This window comes from Lathyrus oleraceus, chromosome 4 (genome assembly GCF_024323335.1).
Source record: "Lathyrus oleraceus cultivar Zhongwan6 chromosome 4, CAAS_Psat_ZW6_1.0, whole genome shotgun sequence".
Lineage (NCBI taxonomy): Eukaryota > Viridiplantae > Streptophyta > Magnoliopsida > Fabales > Fabaceae > Lathyrus > Lathyrus oleraceus.
This window is the reverse complement of record NC_066582.1, coordinates 98,264,504-98,271,547: the sequence shown is the minus strand read 5'-3', so window position 1 is coordinate 98,271,547 and position 7,044 is coordinate 98,264,504.

Here is a 7,044-nt window from a genome sequence, read left to right as displayed (position 1 = left end):
ACGATAGTGCCATATCCACTCTTCTCGACTTAACACTATAGAAAGACATCTATGTTTCATAACCTTGAAGGTTCTATTGGCATCCATAGGAGTTTTAAGGACCAAAATTCTGTTTGCATCTATAATGAACATCCCTTTATTTTTCATGTGAATATTGTAACCATTCTCAAGCAATTGATCAATACTTAGAAGGTTACATTTGATTCCTGGAATGTACAATACATATTTGATCAATGAATTTCCACCATCCCTTATCATGATCTAAACATTACCAATCCCATCGGCCACTAGAATGGTGTCATTTGTGGACTTTACTTTGTTCTTCATGGCATGGTTGATTTTAACAAATCAATCTTTCCTCCCCATAATATGAGTAGAGCATCCTGAGTCCAAATACCATTCCTCGCTGCACTAGACTCCCTCTCTCACAGTCAGCAGGAATTTTTCTTCTGCATGTAACTAGTTAACACTTTCATGTAACCGTTACAACTTGTTTCTGCAACATTCCTAGAATTGTTGTTGTTGTTGCTGCATTCTCCTTCTATGATCATGATCAATAGTTTATTCTCTTCATCAAACTCTTGTCTTGAAACCTTGGTTTCATCTTCTTGAGGTTCCTTCTTATTCGCATTGCACTCTCTCGTAAAATAATTGAATCTTTGAAACTTAAAGCACTGTTATTTGCTTTTGTGAAACCTCTTCTTTTTGTTGGTGTAAGCCCTAGAGGCCAATACTTTTGGTACTTGTATCGAATTATTTATTAATAATAAAAGGCATTTTCTTTATTATGGTTGATTAATAAAGTTCCTGGAATAGATAGTCCGTTTAATGTATTAAGTGTGACTTAATCATGAGAACACATTAAACATAAGGACACTATTCTTAAAGTATCCGTAGTCGAGCTTTAGTGTGAAGTGGGATAACATTAAAGCATTAAGACTATTATGTTTGTAGACTGATGAGCACATCTCATGGATCATGGATAAAGAGTTATCAAGTCTTAAACATAGGTATGAATATTAGGAGTAATATTTATACCGGATTGACCCGCTATGAGAATACTATATAGAAAGTTATGCAAAGTGTCATAAGTTATTCTCATGGTGATAATGGTGTATACCACTCTTCGACCTGAAACCACTATGGACCCTAGATATAGAGTCGAGTGCTTTATTGCTGATCCAACGTTGTCCGTAACTGGATAACCATAAAGACAGTTGATGGGTACTCCACGAAGCATGCTGAGGGACATGAGTGACCTAGATGGAATTTGCCCATCCTGCATAACAGGATAAATGTCTATGGGCCCAATATTGAACTGGACAAGGATGACACGGTCTATGCCTTGTGTTCAATATAGACATAAGGGCAAAAGGGTAATTATACACATAATAATTATCACAGATGGTTTTGTCAGATCACATGACATTTTCGTGTCTTGGGTAGCAGTGATGTGTTGCTAGATACCGCTCACTGTTTATTATATTAAATGCGTGATTTAATATAATTGCCAACGTCGCGAAAACCTACAGGGTCACACACAAAGGACGGATTGATGAGAGATAGAGTAACTAAGGAATACCGTAAGGTACGGTGCCCTTAAGTGAATTATAAAACATCGTAAGGTACGGTGTACTTGAGTAGAATACAAAATATGGTAAGGCACCATGGACTTAAGTGATTTTGGGCATATTATAAGATATGGGCCAAAATACACTTAAGTGGGCTTTTAGCTTGAAGCCCACGCAAGTGGTTCTATAAATAGAACCCTTGTGCAGAAGCATTGATTGCGGTTGCATTATTTTCGTTTTCTCTCTCTCTCTCACTCAAAGCCTTCACTCGTACCAGCTAGCACTGAGATTGAAGGAATCCGTTCGTGTGGACTGAGTAGAGACGTTGTATTCGTTCAACGTTCGTGATCGCTTCGTGGATCTGCATCAAAGGTTTTTGATCGTCACAAGAGATCTGCACCAAAAGTTTCAATCGTCACAAGAGGTAAATATTCTATCACTGATCATGACCATTCGTAAGGATCTCTAAAGGAGAAAATTTTAATTTCCGCTGCGTTTTGGACCGCAATTCTCCTTCAGTGGTATCAGAGTCACTTACGAAACCATGAATCAGATAGCTGTTTAATTTCTGTATTAATATGATTAAAATACAGAATGAATCAATTAATTAAACGGGTAATTAAATTTGGCGTCATGAGTGTACGAGTTGGATGATTGATGTTGACAATGCTTCGGTACCGACATTAGTATGGTGAAGCAGCGATACATCGATTGTCCATAGGTTACGCAATTGAGACCGATCAACTTATATATGGTATAAGTAATCCTAATGCAAAGTACGGTATATGTGATATACTGTTTCTGTTTCGTTCATTCAAACACTAAATGGTTGTTTTCCTTTGAGCGATCAATGGTCATTTGCTTCGGAATCCGACATTAGTATGGTGAAGCAATGACCTGTTGATCAATCATACTGAATCAACAATTGAGGTGTGTTTGACGGTCTGAAATTGGCGCATTAGGGTTGGTGACGGCACAAGGGTTGTGCCGTCAAGGAGTTGTGAATTTAGGGCTTTTTGGAAGATGTCTGTAGACTGTTTCAAAGTTCTGTTATTTTGGCCGCGTGACGTTCGTCACGAGCTTGTGACGAGCGTAACAAGCTGGCTGTGACGGTCGTAACGTGCCCTATGACGGTCGTCACACTCACATGGCCTGTGACGGTCGTAACGTGCTTTGTGACGGTCGTCACACTCACATGGCATGTGACGGTCGTAACATGCTTGTGACGGTCGTCACACTCACAGAGTCAAAATTTTGGGGTTTCTGTTTTGTGACTACGCAAGGGTTGTGTTGATGCAAAACAATGTCCATTTCAAATGAATTGTTCATTAATTAAAGGAACCACCGTCCGCTGACCGGGCAGCGGAACCCCCGGCTAACTCTGCGCAGTATGATCGGTCGCCGAAATTTAATTTGGTCTTAATTAATTAAAGGAATTAAAAATTAATAATAATAATAATAATGTGTTTATTATTATTGCCTTATGGTGATCAGTTATGGCCTTAGTCTTCCTTCATTTTGTTTTGGGTTTTTTAAATACGACCTGCGTGTCGTGCCTCTCCTTTTGATCTCTTAATGTAACTTCTTTTCTCATCTCAAACCCTCGTGTGTAAAACGAGTTTCTTCTGGAATGTAATGTTATGAAGAAAGAAAAGAAGACAATGTTATGAAGAAAAAGAAGATTTCAATATCAAAGGAGGACAATCTTGAAGATCTTGCTTGGAGAAGCTTAGAGAAGAATTCAATATTAAAGGAGGACAACCTTGAAGGTCTTGCTTGGAGAAGCTTAGATCGTTATTAGGTTAACTTAGGTTCTCTCATTGGCTTGGGAGAACAATTGCGCTAGGGGCCATAACTGTTTCTCCTTCTCTTCCATTTGAATCAATTCAACTTGACGTTTATGAGTTTGTAACCTCGCCACCTTCGCTTTGTCATCCCCTGCATATGCCTTCTCTAAGATTTCCCACGCTTGCTTTGTCGATTTGTAATCACCAACTTTCTCAAGGTTGTCATAATCCACACATTGAGGGATAAAAAATAACACCTTGAAATATTTCTTCTTCTCTTCCATACACGTTTTTCGATGTGCATTTGTTGCACCTTCGATAAGAGGATTCACCCCGTTCTTGATCACTTCAAGAACATCTTGGTAGCCAAACAACACTTTTATTTGTTTGAACTATTTATCGTAATTCTCCGCATCAAGGATGGGTAGGTTTGCAGGGATTCTTTCATTGAAGACATAATTCATGTTGCACATTAGATATTTGTAGATTGATGACACTCTGTCATTGTATGTTTTTGGTCGAAGAAATGGAGAAAAGTAAGTCAAAGAGGAGCAAAAATTAAGAATAAAGGCCAAAGAAAGATGCAAAAATGATCAAGTATGGAGAAATAAGGATTTAGTGAAAATCTGATGGAAAATGAGCAAAAAAATGTATAGCTACTGAAATAATTAGGAGCTGCATCACGCAACATCGCATGCGTGATAGAAAAGTTTCGACAGTATCGCGCGCGCGATGAAAGCTATCACGTGTGTGATACGTCCTTTTCCGGGCCTATTCTGTCGCGTTCTGGATTGATTTGACAGCTATAAATGGGAGTTTTTGGCATCTTTTTAAGGTTTCTGCGATTTTTGACTGAAAGTGACGGTAAAGAGCCCCAAGAGGGAAATTTTGAGAGCATTGGAAGTCATTGAAGGCCAACTCTTCAAGAATGTTCAAATGCAACCAACATCTTATTGCTTGGTATTTGATTGTATCGTTATAAGTAGCTAAACATCTCTAAGTTAGTTTTTCTTTTATGAACTTATTTTGATCCTGTTGGGACATATGTTTAATTTTTCATTGCATGAATAATTTGAGTTATAATTCTATTCAATTGCTTCTTTTGCTTAATGTTTTTTATGTGAGATACTTTTTTAGTCTGATCTTGGGCAAATAAGGAATATTGACCATTAATGTATGTGTTAGAACTAGAGAAATTGTTGTACTTACGTTGGTTGAATGGGGGTGGGAGACCCCGAGTAGTGGTATTTGAATTAACGTTCTATTGTATTGCCTAATTTCACTTACGCTGGTTGAATATGGATAGAAGATCCCGAGTAGTAATTAGTGAGCTATACACCAAAAAATTGAATATAATGGTTATGTTAATTTGCAGGGGAAATATAATGACTTTATCATTCATGTAATGCATTAGACATCAACATAGGAGAAATAAGGGATTATATATAAAACTTGTCTGCTTTCATATTATTTCAAAACAACTTTTATTTTTCGCATCCAGATTGTGGAGATGGAGAGAGGAAATTGAGATAGAGATAATTGATGATGAAAATATTTTCATTCACGTTAACAAAGATGAGGATTCCTCCAAAGTATTTATACAAGTATTACAAAAGTGATTGAGATGCAATTCACACATTTACATAACTGAGAAAATAGAAAATCCGAATCTGTAGCCTTTTACATAAAATCTGTAATCGATTACAACTGACACAAAATTAATTCTCATTTTAATGGTAACCAATTACACCCACAAAATTTCCCCTTGTTTTTTTTCAATTCAGAAGTTACTTTTATCTTGTTATAATCGATTACACCTTGTATTAACCGGATGCAACATTTAAATTACTAAAACAAAAATACTTTCTAATTATATTCATTGGATTTATTTTTGTTACGTGTTGCAAATTTACGGGGTGGAATGAAATAAATAGAGCAAGTTAAATGGAAGACTCCAATAATTAATAGTATCAATAAAAATCCACAACATGCAAATGAGTTTGCCAAATAAAAAAACTTCAGACCTCTAAAAAAAATTGTTCCCTTAATTATGATTTTAATCTAGCATATTATATAATTGAATTAATTATTATATGCAAAGGTGATGAGTTAATGTAAGAGCGGATTAACATCAGATCATGATTTCCATCTGTTACTATCCCAGCCACAATCTGAAACAAATGGTTTAGTCAACTCCGCAATGGTGGAATCAGCACTAATTAATCACTATGCTAAGTTGATTTTCAGATAAAGCAATGCAAAGGCCAAGTCTTCACTTTTGCAACACATGGAGTCATTGAACCAAGTGGGTAACTTATGTGGGCCTAATGTTGGACCCACTTTCAACTTATAAACCACTTTCACGCGTTTCTCATCGGTATTGGTCATACACTCCCACCAACTTGTGTGATATACTAATCACATTAATTAGTATTTTTTTTTCCACCACCCGTATTATCTTAGACGGTGTTGATTACTGCTTTTTTGTAGGTTACTTTCCATAATATTGAGTGTGGATTTGTAACGATAATTTGGTTTTGATTTGGTCAAGAACAAGTGTGTGTGTGTGATACGTACTCTTTTTTAGTTTGTCAACTCAAGTGCAATAGTGAGGTAGTTAAACATGCCATGCAAGCTTGAATTCATACCATATAGAAGATAATAATATTTAAAGGAAGAGCGAAACTTGTCTAACCTTAGTACGTCCTTTTAATGATTCCAAGGGAGCTCTTCCTTTGTGGGGATCATTTGAATTCAGCATGCAATTACGATTTGAAAAAAATATATTTTTATTATAGCTTTTTCAATCTTTTATATATAGGTAGAAATAAACTCTTGCATTGCACATTCGATAAGAAAATAAATTAGTCTCGTTTAATGTTGTTGGGAGAGAAGAAAGAAGTATATGTCATAGAGCCCGTTTCTTTTGACTTATTTTAAAAATGATTTTTTTTATAATGCAACATAATTTTATATAAAAAATTATAAAGAAATTTTTTATGAAAATTTTAAATAAAATTTTGGTTTGAATAGTTATTCTTAAAATATTATTTTAGATATTTTATTATTTTATTTTAAAAAAATTAAATATCAAGATTTCAAAAAAATTACTTAATTTTAAAGCTATTTCAAATAGTTTTTCATGAAAATTATTTTTTAGATACAACTTTTTTAAAAAATTACGATTTCGACTATGTTTTGATTTTCAATAATGCATGTTTATGTTATACGATGTCAAAATTAGTCTTTCAATTTAGAAAAAATGAATATATAAAAATTTGTAATATTTGGAAAAACGGTTTTATAAAATCCATTTTTAAGAATACAAAAAAATCATTTTTTAAAGTTAAAACAAACGGGCTCATTATCATTGGTATGTTATTTAGTTTTCATCAACTTATTCCTCTTAGCGTTGGTTAATTATATCTACGGATAGACGAGAATCATGGGATTATAGCGTTTTGAATTGTCTATCAGAATCTCACCATCAGCCCCATTTAAGATTTGACGGAAATAATGAGATTACAGCTTTAGAATCGTATATTGATATGGGCAAGATCTTTCTTATTCACATGCTAGAAGTGAAAGAAGATAAAAAAGAGAACTCCATTAAGATTTTTTTCTCGTTCGAGTGATAATTGACAATGGCGATGAAAGACGCACTTGAAAATACTATGACACTTAAA